The sequence below is a fragment of the Pan paniscus genome, chromosome 13, assembly GCF_029289425.2.
Source record: "Pan paniscus chromosome 13, NHGRI_mPanPan1-v2.0_pri, whole genome shotgun sequence".
NCBI classification, from domain to species: Eukaryota; Metazoa; Chordata; class Mammalia; order Primates; family Hominidae; genus Pan; species Pan paniscus.
Genome location: NC_073262.2, coordinates 116,954,167 through 116,981,492, shown reverse-complemented (window position 1 = coordinate 116,981,492; position 27,326 = coordinate 116,954,167). Strand labels below are relative to the sequence as shown.

The following is a 27,326-nucleotide window of genomic DNA, read 5'->3' as shown; positions in this document are numbered from 1 at the left end:
CACAGGTTGTTGTGAAGATTATAATATTTGATACATGTCAAATACTTAGAGCAGTGCCTGACAATAGATATTAGCTCTTATTACTATTACTATTGTTGCTGCTATTATTCTCTATAAAATAGGAATAATAAAAATAACTCATACACAGTACACAGCAGAGTCTTATATTATGCCTTCAATAACTGATCCTTTCTTTCCTCTTATAACTCTGTGAAACTGTAAGAAAGTCAGTAATTTTTTAGAAGGAAAAAAAGGTAGCAAATTAATATCAATGAATTCCTTATTAGGAAGTCATAGGTTCTAAATGCAGTAGGCAAAATTATTTTATAATATGAAATAACAATGTATATGGCAAGAGGAAGCCGAGAATACCAAACATAGGACCAAATGATCAACCTGACAAGTTAGAAGTACAAGTTTCCTCCTGTTATCCCTTTCTAACTGTGTGCCCCTCAACCCCCAACTCCCATTATTATTCGAGTCCTTGGAGGCTCTCCATGATCAAAGAAAGCCACTAGAGTACCGAAGACTGCAACAAGCAGAGCTCCTATTATCTGAAACCATGGCTAATGACTCTTCTGCCCACAGGGGTGGTATGAGAAGCAGAAAGAAGAGTGATTAGGTCTCTGTTTTCAGAGGTAGATTCCATAGGTTCTGCTTTTGATAATATGATAAACCAAATGTCCAGAGAACCCCTTCCAGTAAAAAACATATAACAATAATGTACAGATTATGTGAGAAATCTTTTAAAACTCATTAATTGGCATGCATGGGAGAGTGGGCTATAGTTTGGCATGAGGGAAAACTAATAAGCAAAATTTCTAAAGATAAGGTATCATTAAAGGTGGCGTTTGCCCAAAGGATCTATCTGCTCATTTCTGGTGACCTAGAAAACCGTGTACTTTAATGGATCAAGTGATCTGGGGAAAGAAAACCAAGCTTGGGTAGATGCAAGGGTCGGATCAGAGATGCTCATTTAAAACTGGGATGTCCAAATGGTGACACCAAGAGCATCACATAAGACACTACACAGCTCCAGGGAATGCTTTTTACATGGACCACAATGTGAATAGTACCCACTGAAGTTGAATATTGCAGCTCTGAGAGACGCCAACATTGAGTAAGTTGGAGAAAAACTTGCACTTCAGAAAGATACATCAAGAATATGTGCAGGTTCCAGCATGGTTCTGGGTAGACAAGAAACAGGATTTTGTTTTTTAAAATCCAGGAAAATTGTTAATCATAAACTCACGTTCCTAAGAGTTTGGACCCAGGATTCACATGAATTATGTGACCTGAAAAGCCCTGACTCTAATAGTTTGACATTTTACTTGAATCCAAACATCCCTAGATACCTGCAGAAGCATGAATAAGCCATCCCTAGAGGAATCTCTTTAAATCCAGTTCTCAAAGAATTATTATGAAACAGAGGTCGCAATAAATACAATTACAAAATAAATCAGGTAACAAGCCACATGAAGGAGAGTTATAAAAAATAATGGACTGCAAATCAGACCCACAAAGATTGTAGATAATAGTATTATCCATACTAAAATAAGCACATTGAATATATTAAAAAATAAAGGACAATATCAGAAAATGATGAAGGAACAAGAGACTATACAAATGTCTAGTCACATTTTAGAGAGAACAAAATAGCATTTCCACAAGAGGAGAAAGAGAAGAATTGAAATGAGAAACTCAGAAGATTGGGGGAGGGGGTAGAGCAGATTAGACATAGCTAAAGGGAGACTTAATACACTAGAAGATACATGAAAAGAAATTGAACAGGATGTAGCCCAGAGAGACAAAGAGATGGGAATATTAAAGTTGACAAAAAGGAGAATAGTGTGAAGTGGTATAAGATATTTCTCATTGGCATTTCAGTAGGAGATCATAGGATATGGAGAGAAATTATTCCAAAAGAAAATGACAAAATAATCCATTGGTGCTTTTGATAAAAAGCACCAATCTTAATAATAAATGTAAAGAAATTCATATTGGGCACATCATAGTGAAACTGCAGAGAACCAAAGATACAAAGGAGATCATAAAGTAGCCAAAGAAAAGACAGGGACCTTTCAAGGGGTGACTATTAGATTAAAAGTGATATCTCCATAATAAGAGTGGGAGCCAGAAGACAGAAGGAGACAGAAGGATGTCTTGAAACTGCTGAAAGAAAATGGTTCCCTACAAATCCATATTAATAAGACTTTGAAGACAATAGGCAAAATGAGGGTATCAGAGACAAACACTGAGATTACTTGGGATGAATGGACTGCCAGTAACATTTTCCAGAATACAAATGACCACAATAAAAGGTATGAGATAGAAGAAGAAAACTTGAGACAACCACATAGTAATCATGTAGGTAATACAAAATCATTATTAAAATTTTAACATAATTTTTAGTGTTAAAAAATAAGATAGAACTAAAATATCACCTTATAAAAGTTTAGCCAAGAGAGAAGACTGTGGCGTGAGATAAATTGTTTATAGGTTCTTGCATGGTTCTGAAGAGTTAACATGGATTATCTTTACGGTAAATGTTTATGTTGAAATTTCTAGAGTAACTGCTAGAAGAAGCAAAATAGAGTATATAACTGTGAATTAAGAGAGAAATATGGTTGGGGTGGGGCTTTCAGTACATCCAAAATAAGAAAAGAAAAACTTAAAATGCTTTAGAAAACATTAATTTTTTGCAAGTACTGTATACATAGTTGTTTTGTTCTTTGACAGACACCAAATGTCCACTACAGAGAAGAGGGCAGAGAGAAGATTGATAAATTATGGGCAGCCTAGATATTTCTCCACTGTCTTCCATATTGTGTCAATTGGGATCACTTGCATGCAATCCTATGTAGGAAAATGTTTTTCTCATTTTTTCCCCACAATTTCTGACATTGATCAAAAGGACAAGGAATGTGTTTATTTAACATGTTTACTTCAGGAGTAAAATGTATATCATTTTCTTTTTTTCTTTTTCTTTTTTTCTTGTTTTTTTTTATTTTATTATTATTATACTTAAAGTTTTAGGTTACATGTGCACAATGTGCAGGTTAGTTACATATGTATACATGTGCCATGCTGGTGTGCTGCACCCATTAACTCGTCATTTCCATTAACTTATCATTTAGCATTAGGTATATCCCCTAATGCTATCCCTCCCTGCTCCCCCACCCCACAACAGTCCCCAGAGTGTAATGTTCCCCTTCCTGTGTCCATGTGTTCTCATTGTTCAATTCCCACCTATGAGTGAGAACATATGGTGTTTGGTTTTTTGTGCTTGCGATAGTTTACTGAGAATGATGATTTCCAATTTCATCCATGTCGCTACAAAGGACATGAACTCATCATTTTTTATGGCTGCATAGTATTCCATGGGGTATATGTGTCACATTTTCTTAATCCAGTCTATCGTTGTTGGACATTTGGGTTGGTTCCAAGTCTTTGCTATTGTGAATAGTGCTGCAATAAACATACGTGTGCATGTGCCTTTATAGCAGCATGATTTATAGTCTTTTGGGTATATACCCAGTAATGGAATGGCTGGGTCAAATGGTATTTCTAGTTCTAGATCCCTGAGGAATCGCCACATTGACTTCCACAATGGTTGAACTAGTTTACAGTCCCACCAACAGTGTAAAAGTGTTCCTATTTCTCCACATCCTCTCCAGCACCTGTTGTTTCCTGACTTTTTAATGATCGCCATTCTAACTGGTGTGAGATGGTATCTCATTGTGGTTTTGATTTGCATTTCTCTGATGGCCAGTGATGGTGAGCATCTTTTCATGTGTTTTTTGGCTGCATAAATGTCTTCTTTTGAGAAGTGTCTGTTCATGTCCTTCACCCACTTTTTGATGGGGTTGTTTGTTTTTTTCTTGTAAATTTGTTTGAGTTCATTGTAGATTCTGGATATTAGCCCTTTGTCAGATGAGTAGGTTGCGAAAATTTTCTCCCATTTTGTGGGTTGCCTGTTCACTCTGATGGTAGTTTCTTTTGCTGTGCAGAAGCTCTTTAGTTTAATGAGATCCCATTTGTCAATTTTGGCTTTTGTTGCCATTGCTTTTGGTGTTTTAGTCATGAAGTCCTTGCCCATGCCTATGTCCTGAATGGTAATGCCTAGGTTTTCTTCTAGGGTTTTTATGGTTTTAGGTCTAACATTTAAGTCTTTAATCTGAAGTTCTGGCCAGGGCAATTAGGCAGGAGAGGGAAATAAAGGGTATTCAATTAGGAAAAGAGGAAGTCAAATTGTCCCTGTTTGCAGATGACACGATTGTGTATCTAGAAAACCCCATTGTCTCAGCCCAAAATCTCCTTAAGCTGATAAGCAACTTCAGCAAAGTCTCAGGATACAAAATCAATGTACAAAAATCACAAGCATTCTTATACACCAATAACAGACAAACAGAGAGCCAAATCATGAGTGAACTCCCATTCACAATTGCTTCAAAGAGAATAAAATACCTAGGAATCCAACTTACAAGGGATGTGAAGGACCTCTTCAAGGAGAACTACAAACCACTGCTCAATGAAATAAAAGAGGATACAAACAAATGGAAGAACATTCCATGCTCATGGGTAAGAAGAATCAATGTCGTGAAAATGGCCATACTGCCCAAGGTAATTTATAGATTCAATGCCATCCCCATCAAGCTACCAATGACTTTCTTCACAGAATTGGAAAAAACTACTTTAAAGTTCATATGGAAACAAAAAAGAGCCTGCATTGCCAAGTCAATCCTAAGCCAAAAGAACAAAGCTGGAGGCATCATGCTACCTGACTTCAAACTATACTACAAGGCTACAGTAACCAAAACAGCATGGTACTGGTACCAAAACAGAGATATAGATCAATGGAACAGAACAGAGGCCTCAGAAATAACGCCGCCTACCTACAACTATCTGATCTTTGACAAACCTGAGAAAAACAAGCAATGGGGAAAGGATTCCCTATTTAATAAATGGTGCTGGGAAAACTGGCTAGCCATATGTAGAAAGCTGAAACTGGATCCCTTCCTTATACCTTATACAAAAATGTATATCTTTTTTTGATTTTTTTATTCTAATTTTTTGGGGTACATAGTAGGTATATATATTTATGGGGTACATGAGATGTTTTGATACAGGCATGCAATGTGTAATATAATCACATCACATAAAATGGGATATCTATCCCCTCAAGTATTTATCCTTTGTGTACATCTTTATTGAGGAGCATGAATGGGAAGAGACTGACATCAGTGAAGACAATTGGTTTCTACAGCCTATATTTTCAGATGTATATTTCTCATTAATACAATTCAGTCACTGCAAAACACATGCTACCATACTTAAACCACAAGTGTGATAGAAGCAGGTTGGAAATTAGTGGCTTTGATATATTTCATGTGATAATAATTGCAATTACGGGTTACACTGACCGTATAAATAACATGGTGATTTTCTTGTGATTAAAGGAGAATTGAGATGCAGGAGAAGTTTAAATATCTTTGAAATCTAGGGGAGGAATCATATCTTTATGCAATGGCATCTTTCACTCCTGGGTGATTAAACACCACATATTAGCATTTGATCCTTGACTGACTGGGTATTTTGTTACCTGTGAAATACAGGGCTTAATTTGTAAAGGGAGTATGTGATCTGTTAAATTCCCTCTAGAAGTAAAGAAAGAATTTACTGAGACCTTCATCAAGATTGCTACATCTCTTGCAGATTGATTCTGGGTACCAGAACATTCTATAATTTAAACCAATCTAAACTAAATTGTAGGTTTGAAAATATGACTTTTTTTTGGGCCTTGATTATCTTTTGAGCTTAAGAAATTTATTACACTGATCTCTCTATGCATAGTATTATCACAGAATTTAGAAAATGAAATCACTGTTGATTTTTTTTCCTCAGTAATTTTATATATATTTAGTAGTAAATTTAAGAAATGTTGAAATAATCAGCTTGATTTTTAGCCTTTTGGTAAAGTTACCTCCCTCTTTCTTGACTGCATTTTTTCCACAGATTTTTGTGAATTTTATTCAATAAAGAAACATTTGATAGTTAGACCAAATAAATATTTAGATTATGACCCATTTGTAACAGGGTGATATAAAATAATTAAAAGAACCAGAGAAGATGCAAGTAGAAAGGGCAGCAAGTTATACATTCAATGTATTAAAGCATGTATTTGTAAGGGGGAAAAATAGAAATGAAGGACCCTGACACACCCATTTATGTCTAGAACCCACAGCAGAGAGCTATTAACATGGGGTGACAGTATAGTAACTATGTGTAAGGTCTCTCTGTAAATGTTAGGAGAAAATAATTGAAAGCAAGTTCAACGACAAAATAAAATGTATGTTAAAGTTAAATGATTAGCCCACAGGCAGCATAAAAACTGAGGGAGTGTAAATAGTTTATGTAGCCAGCAGTAAAAGAGCAAAAATATAAATAAAAAAAGAATGACCAAAGCACATAGATTTACCAGAATTTTTTATGTATACTTTAAATGTCAAACAGCCTCAAAAAGTAAAAACTTAGGCGGACGCTTCAATGCTGTAATCAATATCCAGGGAAGAGAAGAGATGAAAAAAAAATGTTAGGAGATACTCAGTCACACATACACACACACTCACACACACACAGAGAGAAAAAAAGTCAAGGACAAAAAGCAATATCTGTGTGACAAATGTTACAGCTCTGAGGCTGAGTATTACGATGGAATTTAAAGACTGAAGAAAGTCTAAATAAAGGCAGTTCCTTAAGGAGAATGTTACAATAGCATTTGGGAATTTTCAAGTGTATCACTTAATAAAGGGAATTAAATGTGATTTATCCTTCAAATATACTGAAATACTTGCTCTTTAATGTGTCAAACCATTAAAATCAAAACTTTGAAAATGATGATAACTGTGAGGACATGATTAGAATATCTGAGATACTTGTTTCTTAACTGAAAAGTACTAACTCATTGCTATACTCTGTTTGGTGTCTCTTCTGATTCATATGTTGAAATTATAATGCCCAATGTGATGGTATTAAGAGGTGGGACCTTTGGGAGGTGATAGGATCATGAGGGCAAAGTCTTCACGAATGGCAACAGGAACCTTAGAACACAGGTGCAAGGCAGCTTGTTTGCCCCTTCTGCCATGGGAGGACACAGCAAGAAGGTACCACCTATGAATTAGGAAGTGTGCCCTCACCAACACCAAATCTGTTGGCATTTTGATCTTGGACTTCCCAGCCTCCAGAACTGTAGGAAATAAGTTTCTGTTGTTTATAAGCTACACAGTGTATGGTATTTTGTTATAGCAAACCAAACAGACTAAGAGACTCATAGTCCATTGAAAAAGACAGTATATTTTTTTCTGTGTCAAATAGAATACACGTTCGTTGTAGAAGTTAAAAAATCTAAAAACTAAAAAAAAATTGATACAATTTTCCCATGCATCACTGTCAATATTTAAGTTTTGTTGTTTTTTGTTTGTTTGTTTGTTTGTTTTGAGACGGAGTCTCGCTCTGTCACCCAGGCTGGAGTGCAGTGGTGCGATCTCAGCTCACTGCAAATTCCGCCTCCTGGGTTCACACCATTCTCCTGCCTCAGCCTCCTGAGCATCTGGGACTACAGGCACCTGCCACCACGCCCGGCTAATTTTTTGTATTTTTTTTATTAGAGACGGGGTTTCACCGTGTTAGCCAGGATGGTCTTGATCTCCTGACCTCGTGATCCACCCACCTCGGCCTCCCAAAGTGCTGGGATTATAGGCGTGAGCCACAGCGCCCGGCCAATGTTTAAGTATTTTACACACACACACAGACACACACACAATCCTATCTGTGTATAAATATACCATGAAGGCATATAATTGATAGATAACTTTAATATATGGATATAATATGACAGAAGTGATCCTACAATGCTACTGAATACATACAAACATACACACACACAGATACACATATGCAGATACTAACCTTATTCTTTCTCTTTTAGTAATTTCAAATTTTCTTTCTACATTCATATTTTTTCAGCCCTTACATTAAATATTAAACCCCATAGGTTTTCTAGTCACAGAAGGATTACAATAAAATCTATTCTAGTGTATTGATCATATATCCTCATTCCCAAGTAGTATTACAATCTCCACTCTGATCCAATTAATGCTTCTCTGCTTGTCCAGCTTAGCCTGCAACAGGCTGGATGCTTGAAGTCAGGTGGAATATCTGGTCAAATTCTATTTTCTTTTCTTATTCCAAGTTGCCTTTTAGCTGATGTTTTGGGGCAACTTTAGGTTATGCTCAGAGGAAGATATCTTTCTTTTCATGGATTCATTTTAGAAATTTTTTAGAGATCTCCTGTTTAGAGATCTCCTATTACACATCCATTCACCTGGTATTGCCTTTGCTCCTGCTAGCTGTCAACAACCTTCTCTTTAGCTTCTAGGCTTCTAGGAGCTTATTACTATGGTGGGATCATATGGTCTCCATGAGATTCTCTTAGGCAGAATCCCTTTTATGATGAATCTGAGCCTTCCAAGGAGACAACATGTAGACCTGGGGAAATACACACCATTGCTTCACTGTATGGGAGAGGAGCTCACTCCCAACTCAGGCTTCTTTTTCTTTTCCTGCCAACTCCATATAGCCTCTTGGTATCAGATTTCTCTAGGTAGGAGTCAGATAATAATCCTGTGTCTCTTATGTATCAAAAGATATATTATCTACTCAAGATGGTTCTTTAAAGCCTGTTTACTAGGCTTAAGTAGACAGTTCTACTTAAGCCTGTTTACTAGGCTTAAGTAGAACTGAAAAATGCAATCTGAAATAAAAATTCACTGTATTGGCTTAAGAGCAGAAGAGAGAAGACAGAGAAGAGAGCCCGGAGACATGTCCCTGTGGGACAATATCAAAGTGTCTATTATATTTGCAACTGGAGTCCGAGAAGAGAGGAAAGAGAGAATGAAGCAAAAAGTACTTGAAGAGATCATGTTTGACATTTTTCTATATTTGCTGGAAGATATAAGTTTCAGAGGTAAGAAACCAGTAAAACCAAAACAGGATAAATAAAAAGAAAACCTTGCATTATGGTCAACCTGCTGATATTCAAAGTTATTGAGAAAAATCCTCTAAGTAGCCAGGAAAAAAAGGACAAATTACATACAGAAGAATAGCAGTTCTCATAAAGTTTTGAGAGGAACATTAGCTTTGCTAAGAAATGAATAAGCAAACCAAAGGGTAGGAAAAAATATGCACGACACATATATCTGAGAAAGGAATGGTTCTGAGACTATAGAAAGCACCCCTATAACTCAAAAAGTAGGTAAAATATTGGTGCAGACACTTCATAAAGATAGATACACAAATGCCCAACAAGCACATGAAAAAATAACTTATTCATCATAAAATAAATGCAAATTAAAATCACAGTGAGACACCATCCACATTCATTAGAATAACTAAAACAAAAAAGATTGACAACACTACATTTTGATATGAAGGAGAATAACTGGAACTTGTGCATTGGTGGTGAGAACATAAAATGATACTAACAATTTGGAGAACGCTCTGGTAGTTTCTTATAAAACTAAAACTTACACATACCTTATGACCCAGCTATATCAATTCCATGCATTTATACCAATGAAATGAAGATATATGCTAACAGAAAGTATTTGGCAAGAGTGTTCATAACTATTCAAAATGCCCAAAAGTTGGACATAGCACAGGTGTCCATCAATAGGAGAATGGATAAACAGACTATAATATATTCAGATAATAAACTCACCAATGACAAGAAATAAACTTCAACAACATGGATTAATCTTCAAAACATTATGCTGAATAAAAGAAGACTTACACAAAAGATTACATATTGTATGACTGCATTTATATGAAATTGTTTTAGGCAAAATGAATCTATAGTTTTCCTACATACATAATCTTGTTTGCTACAAATGGTAACAGTTTCATTCCTTCTTTTTTCACATTTTATTTGTTCTTTTTGTCAGGAAACGGTAAGGGAATTCAAGGATCCTGGGGACTTGGCTATTTGGTCTTGAATGTACACATGCAGGGAGTCTGCTCCCTGCAGGTAGGTGCCATGCAAAAGCAAAGGATCAATAATAGCCATGATAATATTGAATAATAATAAAGTGGGATACCAAGACATTACTGAGTTACAATAATTAGCGTTGAATTTATTCAGGATAAGCAAATAGATCAAGTGAATTGTAAATTTAATTGTAAAAGTAAAAAAAAAATAAAGATGACTGTATATTCTTATAGCCAGAATGTATAAAGAACACTAACAAAACAATTTGGAAAAGACAGCTATTCTGGTTATGTATCACTGTGTAACAAACTGCTCCAAAACTTAGAGGCTTATACCCACTACCATATTCTTATAGCTCATGATATTGTTGGTCAGCAATTTGGACAGGGTGCGGTGGGGGATTTTTCTGCCCCCATGTGGCACCAACAGAGTCATCTGGTGGTATATGCTGGGAGATGAGCTGGTGTGGAGGGTCTGAGACAGCTTCATTTACATTTCTGTCACCTTGTTGGGGATGGCTGGAAGGCTAAGCCTAGCTGAGATGGGATACTTGCACTTGCTTCTCCAGAGTGGTGTTCTCACGGTAACTGGGCTTCTTATGTGGCAGCTCAGGACTCCAAAAGTGAACATTTCAGCAAATAAAAAAGCAGCTTCATAACTTTGGTAACCTAGACCTGGAAATCACATAGAATTTCTTCTAATCATACTCTATTGACCAAAGCAGCTGCAAGCCCTCAAAGAAATAAAGGAAGAAAACAATGATCTTGCTATTTGATTGAAGGAATGTCAAAGAATTTATGGCCATGTCAAAAAATTGTCAGAGCCCAACCTCTGGTCGCAAATCATTTTCATTTCTTCCATGTGAAAAACACCCTCATCCCTTTTAAACTCCCTTCCCAAAGTCTTATCCTGTGTGGCTCAAGGTTCACAATCTTGTCTCATAATCTGAATTATGTCCATGTGTGAAGGAGACACTTTAGGTTCAGTTTCTAGGTTATCACTCCTCTTCATGTGACACCTTGTGAAACAGATAGACAAGTTATCTGCCCTCCACACAACCCGTATACAATGGTGGGACAGCATAAGATAGTGACAGTAGACACTCTGCTCAAAAAAGTGGGAGATAAAAGGTGCACGGCAGTCACTGGTCCGTAGTGATCCTAGAATTTCCCAAGTGTGTGTTGCCAGTTCTTTGCTTAGGGCCCAGAACTGCCCCTCTAAGAATGATTCTCCATGAATCTTGGCTCTGTCCTCTGAGGTCTTGATGCTTTCCTTGGAGTCCTAATTTTTCCATGGAGAGTAGCTTGTGTTCGCAGCTGAATGGTTTTCTGAGCTTACTCCTTGTACATAAAAGTTCAGAGTTCAAATGCCTCTTTTCATTTTGTACTGTCTATCCCGTCTAGTCCAAGCTGATATAATTCCTTTAGGTTGCTTATATATCAATTTATGAGCTACTCCATTAGACAAAAAGTTCACTCACAAATCTTTTTGAGAGTAACCTCCCCAACTCATAACACCATTGTGATAATATCGTCAGGATAATACCTTTAGAAGCACTATGGTCTAGCAGAGAGTTTTAAATCATACCCTTAACATTACTTAAGACTCTTGTTTAACTGAGGTGATCTATGAGGCACCACCTTAAGTCCTTCTAACATCTTAATAAAGAAACTTTCAGCCCTACCTGGATTCCCCAGGGTAATATTTTACTGGTAATGCCCAGGATTTGATCTTTGCCTTGAAGCTATATTTTATTTTATGGATATTTTGTGGGATATAAGACTACCTTGAGCCTTTATGTTTTTTCCAAATTCTACTAAAAAAAAACCCTAATATTTTGTTCTTTAGTTCATCTGTCTCATCTCTCATTTTATTATAGGCAGCTAGAAGAAGCCAGGCAGCATCTTCAACACTCTGCTCAGATGTCTCCTTAGCTAGATTATTAAGTTTATTAGGTACATTTACAACTTTTTATGTTACCACAGGCAACAGTATTGCCAAACTTTCCACAGCTACATAGCCAGGGTCTGCTTTCTTCCACCACCAATAACAGTGTACTCATTTTCTTTTGAGCCTTTACCAATAGCATCTTCAAGGCTGCTGGTCATCTCCAAACCGATGCCACATACTTTTGGTTTTATTATAACACTTATCTTACTTTCAGGTACCAAATTCTGTTAACATTGTCTATTGAAATATGACAAACCCCAAACTTAATGGCTTAAAATAACCATTTTATGATTCATGATTTTATGAATAGGGAATTTAGGCAAGGCTTGGATAGATGATTCTTCCATTTTTAATGATGTCGACAGAGATCATTCAGTAGTTTCATTTGGAGAATGAGCTAGTGTTGTGAGTTCAGAACAGCTTCACTGACATGTCTGATGCTTTGTTGGGAATGGCTGGAAGAATGGGCTTATTTAGCAGAAGTGCTTACACATGGCCCCTTTAAAATTGTAGTCTCACGGGAATTGAGCTTTGTACCTTGTGGTTCAGGGCTTCAAAAGCAGGTTTTCCAGTGAGCAATATGGCTAATGCATGGCCTTTTATGACCTAGCCCCAGGTCACATAGCGTTATTTCCTCAGTTTTCTATTATTGAAATCACAAGGTTCTACAGATTCAAGAGGAGGGGACATAGACCCCACCTTTCAATAGGAGTGCCAAAGAAAAGAGGAGGGGACATAGACCCCACCTTTCAATAGGAGTGCCAAAGAACTTGTCACCAAGATATAGAACCATTACAAAACCCAAAACAAATATGAACAAGAGATTTGAATCAGGCATTCTTCATAATAGAGAATACCAAGATAGTCAATTAACTTGAAAAAGTTCTCAACCACATTAGTCATAAGAGAAATGAACATTTAAACTATAATAAAATGCTACAACACACTCCCTGGAAGGGTTAGAATTTACAAATGAACATTTAAACTATAATAAAATGCTACAACACGCTCCCTGGAAGGGTTAGAATTTACAAGACTGACAAAACTGTTTTTGAAAGCATGTGGGTATATTCTCATACACTATGTTTGGCACAACTACTTTGGATAACTGTTTGGCATCAGTTATTAAAGCTGAATACACACGTACTCTATGAGAAAAATTTCACACCTAATTATAACCCAGCATATATGCATTTACATGTTTGTGAATGTTCACAACAGCATTATTTGTAATAAGCTAATATGAAAATAATTCAAATGTTAGCCAATAATACAATGAATAATTAGTAGTATATTCTTATAATGGTATCCTGCATAGCAACAAACCAGAATGAACTATTCCTAGATGTGAAAACATGATGACTCTCTCAGATGTGATGTTGAACATAAGAGCCAGGGTACAGAATATATATGATGTGCTTTTATTTGTTTACAGTTCAATAATAGTGGCCTGTTATTATAATATAATAATAACGTATGGTGTTATCAGTCAGCATAGTGGTTACCTCTGGAGATGAGGGAGCAGAAAGGGATTGGGAGTGGGCTTGTGGGTGGCTTTCGAGGTGCTGATAATGTTCTATTCTTAGACTTGAGTAGTGGTTTCAGGGGTATATTTATGTTATAAATTATAATTCAGAGAACTTTCGGGTTTCAACATTTTTGATGCAAGTAATAGTTGTCTTTTTAAATAGAGCAGATAGTTTATATGTTGGAGTGGGAAAATAAGACAGAAAAATTGTTTTAGAAGAAAATTTTGTTTAGGCAAGAAATTAAAAAAAGTCTGAGATAAGGCAAAGACAGTGGGGAAGGAGACAAAGGGAGAGATGAGAGCGGGCTGAATTGTTTGTCACTAAGACAGACAGAATGGGAATTAGCACATCCAAGAAATCAGAAATATTCATGGGGTCTGTGTCTGTGATCAGGGCAGGGACCAACAGCAGATATTAGCCAAATGTCAAGTCCAGGCAAATGGCAAGTCAATTTCAACAAAGTCTTGCAAAAAGCTGTCAAAATCCAACTGTGGAGTGACTGGGCTCTGGGTAGGACTCCAGCCCTAGAAGCATTTAGGAAGACTGGGTTAGGGAAGCAAATCTGGGATACCGGGTTCAGTAGTCAAATAAGACTACTGACCTATTTCATTCTTCTGTTGGACTTTAAGTTTACTAAAGGTAAGAACGATTGTTTCCCATCATATTGTGTGGCCTGGAATATAATAGGCATGCAATAAAAATTGATAAATGGGTCAATGAATAAATACATATCTGAGAATAAGGAAAAAAAATACTCATTCATTTGAACTGAGGTACCAGGGGAGGTCTTGGTCAAATGTGCATGAATGAAGAGCCCAGTTACTAGAACTAAGGAAAACCATATGAGATGAGGAGCAATAGCTTCTGGAGCTGACAGTTCAGAATTGTGTTTATTTTCTTCTCTGTGGAGAGGGATGATGCCAGAGTATGGTCTCAGTCTGAAACTGCAACAAGTTTCAGTGATTCTGGTTTCGAACGTTATTCAGCTGCGGGAGCAGAGAATAACATACCTATAGAATTGGTGATCTTAAATTCCCATGTTATAATCCATATATGAATTATGATTTAGGTCACACTTTAGATAAGATCATGTTAAAAATTTCCAAGTTTGACCCTGATTTTCATTATTTTTAAAAAATTATAGAAACGCTGAACTTTCAAAATATTGACCTTGCTTCTGGCTAATAAAGAAGAACACACAGTCATATTCAATTTAAAAAATTTTCAAAAGAACCTGTAAAAAGTTCATATTACAGTAGTAAAAATGATAATTTCTCCAAGCAATTCATATTTATAAAAGCAAGGAATTTGATACCCCAAATAAAAGTCTTTTGATTTTTGAAGTCTGAAAAGCAGAGTCAAGTTGAAGCTTCCGTAGTACCAGGAAAGCCAGTTTTTATTTCAAATACTTCAAAGCTATGACTTTCTGATTTTAAAAAGTTAAACAATTGAAAGGACTTTGACTTCATTAAGTGTTATCTCCTCTACACAAGAAAGTAAGGTTTTGAATAGTCATTCAAATGCACAACATCTACACATACCTCCTTTTTCCAATACATACTGATACTCTCTCTTGAATATAGAACAGCATTTTCAATAAATGGTACTTGATGAATGTGCTTTCAGTGAAAGTATAAGGGTTGAGAAAAAAGAAAAGTTATATTGTAGAAATGGACACCCATTATTATTAAGGTAAGAGAACAAAAAATCTATTTGTTCTTCACAAGTCCATTCGCATATGGTTGAGTTTGAGACCCAGAACTGCATTCTAAATATGTACTCTCAACCTTAGTATCATTGCTGGGTTCTTTCTATTCCATTGTTCATTCTACTTTCTTATTCCAGACTCAGTAAGCCAGATATTCAATTTTATTAATTATGCTCAGTAAAATTATTTGCTGCATTGGGAGTAATTTAGTTATTTCAGTCATGGTTTATTTGAAGTCTGAAAGTTAATTCAGAAGACATTCTTGGGTAGAAACTAGATTAACTAAATGGAAATAGCTTTTAATTAATTTTTAAATCTATTTCCCCATTGTGTCTAAGTTTGTCTTAGTTGGCTTAATGTCAGCTCCATAACCTGCTAGGGATAATAGTGTAATTACTGACATATAACACCTATGTTAACATTTTGTCAAATATACCTTATTTGTAAAAACATATATAAACATTTCAGGATTTGAAATGTTTTGCCATCCATGTATTTTATACTTTGGCTTTCAATTTTAATTTTTTTTCTATCAGTTCCTATGACCGAATACAATCCAGTTTAAAATAATATGCTTTACCCTCATTACTCATGTGTGTTAAAAATAAAATAATATAGAAAGATCTATCACTAAAAGTAGGTCTTCTAACACCTCTCTTTTAAAAATCTGATTCTCCAGTTTCTACTTTTAGTTTTACAGTCAGTTTGGCAACTCCATTTGTGTACAACTCTGTTTCTTGATTTGCTTTCTTAATGAGGTATCTATTAATTCCTCCATATAAAAGATGAGGACTTTTTTCTTACAACAACCTCTTCTTTCTACTTCCACTAATGTTTGGTAGTACCCTAAATTTTTAAATAAAATAGTTATTATACTTTTTTTTTTGTAACATGGCATTTTTGGCCGCATCTTTGGCCTTCCCATTTTGTAACATGTACATTTTAAAGACGACTTTCCTTCAATTCCCTGCCTGTTGCCCTCACCCCTTTTTTCCGTCATCTCCCAAATCTCATCTTTTGCCAGCTAACCTTTTCATTGTCAGGGTTGTGGAGAGTTACATTCAATGCTATGGCTTCAAACAGTACACCCAACTTTATTAATACGTTCAGTCTAATAATGGATAATGAAAAGTGTGTATATGCTTATGACTATGTTATGAATGTATAAATATTGTTTGATAATAGGCCAAATAGATTGCATTCTTTTCTAAGGATTTTGTAACCTCTAGAACAGTGGTTCCCAACCTTTTTCGTACCACGGGCCAGTTTCACAGAAGACAATTTTTCCACTGGGGGTGGTTTTGGGATGATTCAAGCACATTACATTTATTATGCACTCTATTTCTGTTACTATTACATTGCAATATATAATGAAATAATTATACAACTGACCATAATGTAGACTCAGTGGGAGCCCTGAGCGTGTTTTCCTGCAACTAGATGGTTCTATCTGGGGATGATGAGAGACAGTGACAGATCATCAGTCATTGGATTCTCCTAAGGAGCACACAACCTAGATCCCTCACACAGGCAGTTCACAATAGGGTTCCCTTCCTGTGGGAATCTAATGCTGCCACTGATCTGACAGGAGGCAGAACTCAGGCAGTAGTGCAAGAATGTACTGTAAATACAGGAGTAGCTGTAAATACAGATGAAGCTTCACTTGCTCACCCACCTTTCACCTCCTGCTGTGTGGTCCAGTTTCTAACAGGCCAAGGACCAGTATCAGTCCATGGTCATGGGTTTGGGAACCCCTGCTTTGGGAACCCCTGCTTTAGTAACCCCTGTTTTAGGACATTTACAGAAGGATGTTCCTAGAATTAAAGTCAAATAAATTATTTTTTAAACATATAACCAATTACTTAAAATTGTTCCTTAAAATCAGTTTATACCTCATGATTTAGAACTCATGATTTAGGTCATGAGTTTTTGAGCAATTTTGTTTTTTTCTTGGAGTTTCTCATTTTTTTCTAATTTTTCTTGTAGCATTTTTTCTTTATTACATCCCCAACTACAAAAGAGAACTTTTAGTCAGTTTTATCTTGTAGTCTTCTGTTAATGGTGCTTTTTGCCTTGGAGACCTCCCTGCCAGAGCCCTTAGACCTTGGAACTTGTTCTCTAGGTCTGCAGAAAGTTAATCTAGAAGATTTCTTCATTGCCATCCTGGAATGAGTCAGTTGTTTTCTAGTTTCCTGTTTAATTAAGAGGAAGTTCTTTTGCTGGAGTACATTTCTAAACAAGTTGCTAAGGAAAAAAGTGAATTGAACATCAACTTTTTACCATGTCTGAAAATGTGCTTATCCTGATATTGCTTCAGGGTTGATAAGTTGGCTGGCTATGGAATTCTAGATTGAAAGTATTTTCTCTCAGAACTTAAAAAACATTGATTCATTTTTTTTCATCCAGAATCTGCAGATGCTTATGAGAACTCAAGACTCTCATCTGATTCACATTCCTTTGCAAGTCATTTTTTTGAAATCTCAGAAGCTTTTTAGAATGTTCTCATTTACAAGTTTCCTTCTCTGCAGACTCCTTGAAAATTTGTAGTTCAAGGGTAATTCTATCTGTGAGTCTCTTATTCATTCAATATGCTGAGTTTTCAGTGAGCTCTTTGAATCTAAAGGCTTGGGTATTTCAATTGTGAGGAATTTTCTTTTATCATTTATTTGCTATCCTCCCTCTCTTTTAATTTTTTCTTTCTAGAACTGCTGTTGAATGAATATTAAACCTCTTGAGTTGATCCTTGGTGTCTTTTGTATTTTCCATCCCTTGTTTTCTGTCTTTCTTTTTCACTTTTTAGGCTTCCAAATATGTATTTTTCAACTCTTTCTAGTTAAATATTTTACTTTAGCAATCATAGCCTTCCACCTAGGACAGTTCTTTCTTTTTCAAGTTGTTCCCTTTTAGGCACTAAGCAAAAAAATTTTTTTGGGGACACCAGTGTATTCACAAATTGTTCTGAGTGTATTACTTAAATTTTTAAAAGATCTCTCTGTTTTCCAATGATCTGTGTCCTCCAGGAACAAATTTTCTTTTATTATCTTGATATTTTCTTTATGTTAATTAGTTCCCTTTCTATACCTGATGATGCACCATTAATATGGAGAAAGGTGACTCCTTCACTTAGGTTGATTTTATCTGGTTGCCAGTTAAAGAAGACTGTTTCTGAGTGGAGATGAAAACCCAGTGGGGCAGAGAGGGTGGATGTGGAGTGAGCAGGATCCAGGTGGGCCTGACCTAATCACAGCCTCAGCCAGCACCTTAATTACAGCCATATAGGGCCCTAAGCAAAGAATCCATATATGCCATAATGGACTCCTGACCAACAGAAACTCCAAGATAGTAAATATGTGTTATCTGAAGCTGCTAAGTTTGTGGTAAGAGGAAGAACCAAGCAACATACACCAGGCCTGCTGGAGCAGCAGCAGGTGCGCAGTTCACCCACGGCCCATCATGCTCTGGGGCAGGGCACTGGAATCCAGCAGAAACAACTCAAATACTCACATCCATATTCCTCTCCCTCTAAGAATGTTGCAATATTCTACATATACTTGGAAACTGCCCTATTTTGTTATATTCAGATTCATTTAAAATTTCATAAATTATTCTAAAAAGAAATTGGCAACCCTCCAGGAATTCTGTGTTAACTTTTAAAAGCTCCTGATGCAAAAATGGATAATGTTGGGGCAGGTGAAAGGGTATGTTAAATGTATGAAGAAAGGATGTATACGTGTGTACCCTTCCCATATGCTGTGAATGTGGAGTAAGAGGTTGGAGCAGAAGAATGAGTAGTGTGGGTCTATCGTCAAAGAAAATTAAGGAACAGGGATCTGGATGGAAGACACCCATGAGAGATGAGGGACACATGTTTCTTACTCTCTTGCATTCTTGTTCTTTCTTCAATCCTTCCCTCCCTTGCATGTAGAATGCATTGGTCTTCTATTACTGTGTAACAAATTACCACAAACTTAGCAACTTCAGGTAACACATATTTATTATCTTGCAGTTTCTGTGGGTCAGGAGTCCATCATGGCATAGATGGATTCTTTGCTTAGGGGCCTCCGTGGCTGCAATTAAGGTGCTGGCTGAGGCTGTGATTAGGTCAGGCCCACCTGGATAATCTCCTTTTAGATTAACTCAGTGTCAACTCATAAATAAACTAAATGACATCTACAAAACCCCTTTTGTCCAGTAACATAACCGAATCAAGAGAGTAATATCTCATCATAATCACAAGTTCTGCCCAAACTGAAAGGAGGGAATTTTAAAAAGACAAGGTGTATTTTAATAATAAAGTGTCAGTTTCTAAAAGTGAGAAATTTATATTGAGAAGTTTATTTTGCAGGAAATGACAGATAAAATAGGTGCAAATAAGAACAAATAGGCATGTTTTTCTAATACTACAAGCTGAGCAGAATGCTTTGTTTGGCTGAAATAGAGACATTCTACTCCTGAGAAGCTCCCTTACAACAAATTTTCTATCAAACATTCCCTAGGATGGTTTGACTGTCTTAAAAAGAGATGAAATAGTGATGGAAAATTAAATTACAACATTGTTTTGACTTAAACAGCAGGTGGCCCATCCAGCCTAAGTACTATACTTACTTTATTTTATAATACATTTTAAAATTAGTCATCTCAGTTATTTTTGCCTTACTGTCATCATTTAATCTAGTGCCTGGTTGATTATAGACCAACAAGAGACATTTGAAGAAAAAAAATGTGTGGACTTGTCTTTTCAGTTTTCTGTAATTAAGGAGAAGTAGTTTTCCTTCTTTATATTACCAAAAAGGTAACTCAGTCACCTCTGAGCTGTTAACCCAAACTTAACAGGCAATTTCTTAATAATGCAATCAACCTCTAAATAGCACCTTACTTAAATCTAACTCTCTTTGAGCATAAGCAATTATCAGTTCCATTTGATTGGGTATTTATTGATTTACTAGCCCTAAAACTTCTGATTGCTGTGGTTGAATACTTATGAAATATCAAAAATGCTTTCTGTTGGCAGAAATATCACTTATAAATATCAAAAATGAAGACAATACTAACCAGTGTTAATAAAACATTGAACTGGATGCTATCAAGTGTCAAAATACATAGCTGATGTAACTACTTTACTTCAAAGTTGTCCAAAGAAATAATTAAAAACAACAAAAATCGCAACTATTCTGTAGTGGCAATATTATACATTGGGACAGAGGCACTGGAGAATCATAAATAGTTAGGATTTCAGGTAATTATAGACATTCTTGAAATATGTTACAATATTTCTACCAAACCATTTTAAGAACCCATTACAAGTAGAAAAAGCTGATAGAATTGTGGTTCACCTTTTCATTCTATTATGGAGCATCCTTATTTAGAAGCTACGTTGATAATAAAGGTCCCAGAGAGAATCAACAGAAGAGAGAGAAACAAAAGATAGAAGGACCAGCAATCTAATTTCATAACCATAGGAATACCACTGGAGGATTTTTTTTAAATTTTATTATTTTATTTTTTTGAGACGGAGTCTTGCTCTGTTGCCCAGGCTGGAGTGCAGTGGCATGATCTCCAGGGTGAACCTCTCAGGTTCAAATGATTCTTTGCCTCAGCCTCCCGAGTAGCTGGGACTACAGGCATGCACCACCATGCCCGACTAATTTTTATATTTTTAGGAGAGACGGGGTTTCACCATATTGGCCAGGCTGGTCTTGAACCCCTGACCTGATCATCTGCCCGCCTCAGCCTCCCAAAGTGCTGGGATTACAGGCGTGAGCCACCACACTTGGCTGAGGATATTTTTTTCTTAAAAGTTACAGGAAATAGATATACTATCAATTCAAAATGAATTCTATTGATTTTCTGCATAAATTTGATTTTGTTTCCTCCCTATTTGTAGTGGATATGCTAAACTGAATGGCTTACAAATAGAATTAGCTAACTTTGGGTTTCACCTATATATAATTTTTAAAGTGGATAATATCTTCAACTTCTAAAAAAAGAGTATCTTATTTCCGCCAGTTTAGATAAATATCTCATCATCTGTACCACTAGTCATGTCCTTTCTAGCAGGAATTTCTAGCAGGAATCCAAGTTCTTTGCTAGAAAAAAACATTAAGGTCTTAAGAGTAATTCTTTAGTCACTTGGTTTATTGTCTTGTTTTCAAGTAGAAATATTTAACACTAAGCCTAAAAAAAGAAGATAAAAGACAGAAAGAAAGCCCTGAGTTTTAGGATTCGTTGATTACCAAAGTATAAATATTCCCACTATGGCTAAAAATCAACCTACCAACGTAATATCCCTTAATGCAGAATTGGATGTCACAATTGGCTCTCATGAGCCAAATGTGAACCAGCATTGGATCATCCCCTATAGCCATGCACTTTCCTGTAAAAAATACCCATAGGAGGTCTGTTGGTTTTATTATTCTCTCCCTAGAATATCAGAATGGTAGACCTGATTTTAACAGGGCCCAAACAACATTATATCCTCATGGTACTCCTAAGTTAATTTGAAATATAAATGGATATGACTGCCATTATCATGTAGCTGCTCTGCAGCTGTGATTCAGAAACAGCCATCTACATCCCTGATATCTGCAAGAAAATAATGAAACATGCTTGTGGAGATCTTCAAAGTCAATTTTTTGAGTCTCATTTGACAGAAAAAACTGTGTGAGAGGTGTCTAATGGTTAGGTCAGGGTTAGGATTCTAGGGAGTGGATTTCTTAATAAGTTTGTGACTTCAGTATTTTTACAACAAGCTTCCTAAACCTTCTCTTTTTTCTTTAAATGGTGTAGTCTCTTTTACCCATTTCCAGTGAGAGAACTTTACTACGAAAGAGAAAAAATTAGTTTAGACACAGCAATAACCTTAGCAATTATTCATACAGAAAGGATTGGCACCATGATTTCTTAGAAGTTCCAATGGAGTCCCAGTATGATAAGGTTGTTCTTTCAGAAATGGGGGACTGGGGTCAAGTACCTGCAGGCAAGTGACTGTTTTGCTTCAATTTTCTGTCTCTCTAGACTTGTCTTTGATCAGTTATATTGGAAGAAGTGAGGTAGTCTAGAAGCCTCATTCAACAGCAGAGAACTCCTAGCTCTTAGTCTTTATACTGTTAGAAAATTAATATCTAACATTAATCCTTTCTGAATATTTATAAAAATTTTCTCCTACCTTAAATCTTACTTGTAGAGATATATCATTACATTACTTTCTTTAAGTAAAAGCTTACAATAAAAACACTCTATTTCTATGCATTTGATATTCCTTTATGTAACCCAAACTGTACAGCTATCTAACTCAAACTGTAACTCTCACCTCAGGCTTTATCCGGCTCAATATTTCTAATATTGAATAGTCTTGTGTACAGTGTAGTTTCCCACATTTATATCATCTTTAATGAGCCTTCTCCAAAGTATTCAAAAATGCCTTAAGTTGTAATACTGGCTATTATATTTATATACATGTTTGAAAATTTGCATCAGTTATCCTGGTTCTAAGCTACTTTCATTTGTGTTCTTCAACCTGTTTTCCTAATCTCCAAAAAGGTATACACTAGGGCCTGACATGTCTATACTTGTGTTACTTAGTCTTCCTCATTGAATTATTCTTTGTTTATACCTATTTAATTTTAACTCCAGAGTGTCCAGATGTCTCCAATTTAGCAAATACTTTTAAAATTTAACTGGATTATGCTCCAAAGGGTGATTTGAGACCCCACCCATTTCAAAGGAAAATATAATAAATATAGAATCTTCTTTGTCCAAATTAAATAATAAAAAATAAAAAGGCACCAAAGAACTTCAAATAATATGCCCTGAAGCTCACCATAAAAATGTTTTCAACTACACTTTTAATATTGTCTTCCTTCCAATAGCCAATTCAAATTGCAACAAGATAACTAAATCCATGTGTTCAACTACTGATGAGTACTTTATGTAAAATGAATCCTAATAATAGGCTGGGCGTGGTGGCTCACGGCCATAATCCCAGCACTTTGGGAGGCCAAGGCGGGTGGATCACGAGGTCAAGAGATTGAGACCATCCTGGCTAACATGGTGAAACCCCATCTCTACTAAAAATACAAAAAATTAGGGGGTGTGGTGGTGGGTACCTGTAGGCCCAACTACTCGGGAGGCTGAGGCAGGAGAATCACTTGAACCTGGGAGGCAGAGGTTGCAGTGAGCCGAGATTGTGCCACTGCACTCCAGCCTGGCGACAGAGTGAGACTCCATCTCAAAAAAAAAAAAAAAAAAAGAATCCTAATAATAAAATAATAGACATATGGTTGATATCTAAACATAACACAGGAAAGAAAAACATTTATATGACACCATAAACGGGATGGTAGAGCTACATAAATCCAAGGTTAGTGCTTATCACTGGACTATAGGCCAGAAGACTGTTAGAAATATATAGCTGGAACTTAAATACACACATCAGCATCGTCAGCACATCAGCATCGTCACTAAAATAATCATGTACAGTTTTTACTTAGATGTGGAAAGGTTGAAATTATATATATATATATATATATATATATTCCTCCATGTTAATTTAGAAAGCTTATTTGAAACAACCCATAGTTGTTTCAGTAAATAAAAATAGTTATTTTTTAATTCACCTAGGCAGTTCCTTCACTTCAATATTCTGTGTTCAGTGTGTAGCGGATGCTGCGGGGCGTCACAGAGATGTTCTTTCAGGAACGGAAGACTTATTTCTCCAGTTGCTAGGAGTATTGGCTACTGACAGCTACAACTAGGCTCTATCACTGGAAATTTTATTTGGCCAAAGACAGCTTCCTTGCTCATTGTTAGGCATCCACTGACTGGTTCATATGAGGGTACAGGACCTGGTCACATTCTTGATCTGGAACAGTTATGAAGGGCCACCGCAGCTTCAAAACTTCCTACAGGATCAGCTGAGGCCTCTGTTGCAAGTTCATTACTGTTCTTCCTCATCGGTTTTGCTTCTCTCACTCCCTACAGTTCTTTTCCTGTGAGCATCCCTAATAACTCTTTGACATATAAATCTCTGCCTCAAAGTCTATTTCCCTGGAACCCAATTTTAAAAGATTTGGTACCAGAATAGGTCCTAGAAAGCAAACATTAAAATGAGATTGTGGATCTAGATTATTCATAGACCAGTTGGCAATGAGGACCCCATTAATGCTGGTAGGCTGTGTTGTACGAAGAGCTCTTGACATGTTGAAGCTTTGCAATTGTTAAAATGTTATCAGTGGTGACATAAAATGGAAATTCCAGTGACAGTAAGCAATCTGGAAATGAAAGAAGGGCAGGGCATATCTCAGTTCTTTGAGAAATAGCCATTAGAAGGACTCTGAAACCTCATGGCTATTGCTGGATTCTAGGGATACATTGGAGATAATAAAAGGCTGAGGGTAACTAATCAGAAGATCTCCTTGACAACCTATGATATTTTCAACTCCACAAACTGGAGGGCAGTACAAACTGAGGATAAAGCTGGGTGGCAGAATTGCAGAGAAGATGGAATTCTCAGTCTTCAGAAAATTTGCTATGCCAAATTCAGAACCTTGAATGGGAAGGAAAAATGGGATCCAAAGAATTCAGATGGGACATCTGGGTCAAAATAATTAAAAATCCTAAATCCTCAGATTCCTCTGAGCCTTCTGGGTTATCAAAACTGGAGCGCTCTTTTCTTAAATTTAGTACTCCCCTTATTCACAGATGATTCAAAGAACTGAGTCTTCCAAGGCAATATGTGCCTCCCTCAGGATCTATTTATAGCTCCCCTCCTGGCAACCTGGCCAATACCTAGAGTTAAATCAGAGCGTGATCATCCTAGAGAAGTGCTGAATCTGTTAGAAGAGGAACTGCATGCTGAAGGAGATAGATGATGTAACTGACATGTATCCCGCAGCCCTACAGGATTATATAAATGGCTGCTTTCTGAGGGTGCTGGGTCAAGGGGCATGGGACATATTGAATATGGGAGAGATTACCTATATGGGAGCACTCTCCTGTAATAAAGGATTAACAACCTAGCAATAGCCCTGGAAGAATGGGATAATATACTACTAGGATTATTCTTGGAAGACTGAGTAAAAAGCAATAACCTACAATAAATACTCACAAATGCCACTGCCGCAGTACATGGTGAAATCTGGAGATTTAGAATTTATAAGTGCTTTGACTCAGTTGTTTCCATCTCAATTCTTTGGGTCTCATTTTTTCTTCCCATTCAAAGCCCTGAATTTGGTGTAGCCAATTTTCTAAAGACTGAGGATTCCACCTTCTCTGGAGCTCCAATACCCAGTCTGACCTCCAAGTCTCAGTGTGGGGATGGCAGAGTGGTATGTTACCTAAGCACAGGAAATCTATCTCCTGATTATGTTCTCTGGAAGAGCCCACAGGGTATTCCATTCATCAAAGTGTTGAGAAATGTTCCGGTGAGAGGGACACCAATGACATTGGGAAGGTAGTGGCAGCTGTCCTTTCTAGGCCAGCACTGACAGTAAGATAGATAGTTACAGAACTGAGTTTTCAGTAAGCAAGGAGGATGATTGAATTCCAAAGTAGAAAGTGGGTGATGATATTAGACTGTCAGATGCAAGGTGGGCACAATTAAGTTAACGAGTGGAAAGATTAGAGTGGGTAGCCAGGGTGGCATGACATGCAGAACATTAAGGAGAAAGTGATTAAAACATAGCTTTGCTAGGTGCAAGATAGATAGCCAACTAGAGTATTGCTCAGTCTATGTAATCCAAGGAAATCAAGCATATATAATCGAGAAGCTGAACTCAGAAGCACCAATAAAAAGCCAAGATCTCTTTTCTAACTAACCAGACTTGAGTCAATTCTCAGATCTATGATATTTTAAAAGGAAAGGCATGATTCCCTTGTAGAAAGATTTTGCAACATCATGGAAGGGGTATACAGTAATCATTCACTTGGTCCTCTCTTAAAAGGGTCCTACAGCCATTTCCTCCGATAATGGGAAAAAAGAAATATTTAAACCATTTGAGAATTGCTGACATTGATATCTCGAGACTGAAGCATCACATCATAACTTTCTTTGTTAAAATCGAGGCAGATGGGCATATAAAGGCAAGGTAATTAAGGAACTCCTATCCCCATTCCAGGTTACATGTGGCCATGGACGTATCTAGTGATCATTTTCAGCTACCTGGTAGGTGACAGAACCCCTATATTAGTTCCTTAGCCTCTGAACTATATAATGGGAAAAATCAAATGTGGGGAGGGGGTGATTTTTGGAGATTAGAGTCACCCTTAACAAGATAAAAAGATGGAGCATGGTAGTCTCCATAATATCCCCATTTAACTCACTAATCTGATGACTTCAAAAATGAGACAGATATTGATTCATTATGGTGTAGCACTGAAAACACCAAAAAATATTTTCCCTAATGCTTCTGAGGTATCAGACGTGGTACCTCTGATAGAACAGAGGAACATAGCCTCATGTAATGGATATGCAACCACTGTGTTGTAAATTACATGCTAATGTCTTCGAGAGAGCATCTACCATCAAAGAGGTACCAACAAGTCAATAGACAGATTGACTTAGCCATTTGACAACAGCCAGTATCTGCCATCAACCACCCCAGTAGCTGTGGTGTCAGGAACAGAGCTGTGTGTGGACAAAACAGCACAACATACCATTAAAAGAAACCAACATTAGGTCACTGATACAGAAAAATTCTTCAAAGAATTCCACAAAGCAACATTGTGACAAAATGGTTTTTTTGTTTGTTTTTTTGTGAGGCAGAGTCTCACTCTGTTGACCAGGCTGGAGTGCAGTGGTGTGATCTTGGCTCATTGCAACCTCCACCTCCCAGGTTCAAGTGATTCTTGTGCTTCAGCCTCCCAAGTAGCTGGGCTCACAGGCGCATGCCACCATGCCCAGTTAATTTTTGTATTTTTAGCAGAGGCGGGGTTTCACCATGTTGGCCATGCTGATCTTGAACTCCTGACCTTGAGTGATCTGCCCACCTCAGCCTCCCAAAGTGCTGGGATTAAAGGCATGAGCCACTGCGCCCATCCCAAAATTGTTTTATTAGACACTTTCTATCCTGGCAGAAGTAGCCTTTCTTCTTATCTG

The 27,326-nt window shown here is 36.7% G+C and overlaps 1 protein-coding gene across 2 annotated transcripts in view; it reads right to left on the bottom strand.

The window, feature by feature from the left end:
- The window catches only part of SPAG16 (sperm associated antigen 16), a 1,126,826-nt gene that overhangs the window by 51,273 nt on the left and 1,048,227 nt on the right, over positions 1-27,326 (bottom strand). The gene's annotated exons all lie outside the window — the stretch shown is intronic.